The sequence below is a fragment of the Condylura cristata genome, unplaced genomic scaffold, assembly GCF_000260355.1.
Source record: "Condylura cristata isolate star-nosed mole 26May11 unplaced genomic scaffold, ConCri1.0 scaffold00025, whole genome shotgun sequence".
NCBI classification, from domain to species: Eukaryota; Metazoa; Chordata; class Mammalia; order Eulipotyphla; family Talpidae; genus Condylura; species Condylura cristata.
This window is the reverse complement of record NW_004567126.1, coordinates 6,716,954-6,719,548: the sequence shown is the minus strand read 5'-3', so window position 1 is coordinate 6,719,548 and position 2,595 is coordinate 6,716,954.

Sequence of the window (2,595 nt, the reverse complement as noted above, 5' to 3'; positions counted from 1 at the left end):
TGTCTCTGGTGAAGCCTCTCACCGCCCCTGAGCCTCTGGCCTGTACCCCAGTTCTGTATGCACAAATAAATAAAATCTTTAAAAAAAAAAAAAAATTTACTGCCTCCATCCGGTATTTTTCTTTTACTTTCTGGCTTATTTCACTAAGCATGATCCCTTCTAGCTCCAACCATGTTGCCACAAATGGCATAAGATTATATTTTCTGATCACTGAGTAATATTCCATTGTGTGTATGTACCACATCTTCTAAATCCAGTTCTATTTTTGGGCATTTGGGTTGATTCCACAGCTTCCCTATTGTAAATAGTGCAGCAATAAATATAGGGGTGCAAATGTCCTTTTGAATGAATGTTTTCATGCCCTTTGTGTAGAAACCAAGGAGTGGGATTGCTGGATCATATGGAAGCTCCATTTTTAGCAATCTGAGAAACCTCCAAACAGCTTTCCATAGTGGTTAGACCAGATTGCATTCCCACCAGCAGTGTTAGGAGAGTTCATTTTCCTCCAAAACTCACCAGAATTTGTTGTTCATCCATAGTAGGAGTGTGAAGGACCAAGGAAAAAAAAAGTAATTGTGCTGGACGGCAAGATGGTGGCAGAGTAAAGATGCTGGGATCACTGTGTCCAAGCTCGCACAGTAATTTAGGACTAAAAACGGACTACAGACTTACATACCATGAGTTACAACCCAAATGAGAACACCCTGGACTCACTAAAAGGAAGATAACTGAGGGAGAATCGACGATTGGGGAGTTCCAACAAGAGAACTTCCCCTCGGGAGTGCTTAGGCACCTGGAAGTTTGGCAGGCTGCAGGAGACGCTTTGCCCCTCACTAAAGACCTGGAGGTGAAGGGGGATGGCACAGCTCAGTGAGTGGAGCCCAGGCTGAGGAAAAACTGCAGATCCAATCCAGAGCACCTAGGCATTAGGCAAAGCCACTGATGGATCAGTTCGGGAACGGGCAAGATGGTAGCAGAGTAAAGATACCGAAATGACTACCTCCAAACTTGTACAGGAATACATAAAAACAGACTATAGACTTACATGCTATGAGTTTCAACCCAAATGAGAACACCCTGGACTCACTAGAAGGAAAATAACTGAGGGAGATTTGGCAATTGGGGAGTTCTGATAAGGGAACTCCTATCCAGAAGCACCACAGAATCTCCAAAACTTATGGGACACATTAAAAGCAGTTATAAAAGGAAAATATATAGCATTACAGGCTCACATAAAGAAATAAGAAATAACTCAAAGAATCAACCTTATGTCCCACTGGAAAAAGAACAACAAAATAACCCAAAAGCCAGTCGAAGACAGGAAATAATAAAAGTCAAATCAGAAATAAATGAAATAGATGTTAGAAAGAGTCAAAACAAATCAGTGAAACAAAAAGTTGATTCTTTGAGAAAATAAACAAGATAGACAGGCCACTAACCAGACTCACAAAGAAAAAAAAAGAGAGAGAGAAAGCACAAATAAACAGAATCATAAGCGAAAGAGGAGAAATCACAACAGGTCCATCAAAAATCAAAAGAATAATGAGAGAATACTATGAGCAACTATATGCAAACAAGTTGGACAATTTAGCAGAAATGGGCCAATTCCTACAACTCTACAACCACCCAAATCTAGATAAAGAAGAAATAGAACAGCTAAACAGGCCAATTACAAGCCAGGAAATTGAAGAAGTAATCAAAACCCTCCCCAAAAATAAAAGCCCAGGACCAGATGGATTTACAAATGAATTTTACCAAACGTTCAGAAAAGAATTAGTGCCTATTCTACACAGACTCATCTAAAAACTTGAAAAAGAAGGAAAACTGCCACATATTTTCTATGAAGCCAATATCACACTAATACCAAAATCTAACAAAGAAAACACACAAAAAAGAAAACTTCAGATCAATCTCCCTAATGAACAAAAATCCTCAACAAAAATCCTCAACAAAATCTAGCCAACAAAATCCAACAATGCATTAAAAGAATAATACACCATGACCAAGTGGGCTTTATCCCAGGAGCACAAGGATGGTTTAACATCAGAAAATCTATTAATGCAATTCATCACATCAACCAACAGTAAAATAAAAACCACATAATCATGTCAATAGATGCAGAGAAGGCATTCAACAAAGTTCAACACCCATTTATGTTTAATGCCCTCGAAATCCTCAGAATAGTAGGAACATCCCTCAACATCATAAAAGCCATATATGACAAACCCGTAGCCAATATTATCCTCAACAGAGAAAAGCTGAAAACCTTTCCCTTGAGATCAGGAACAAGATAAGTGTGTCCACTATCACCACTGTTCTTCAACATAACACTGGAAGTTCTAGCCAGAGCAATAAGATAGGAAAAAGACATAAAGGAATCCAAATAGGGAAAGAAGATGTAAAACTGTCCTTATTTGCAGATGATATGTTAATCTACATGGAAAACACTAAAAACTCCACAGAGAAACTAATCAAAACCATCAACCAGTTTAGCAAGGTAGCAGGATATAAAATCAACACACAAAAATCAGAGGCCTTCCTATACACAACCAATCAGAAAAAATAGAAATAAAAAAAAATCCCCTTTTCAATTAA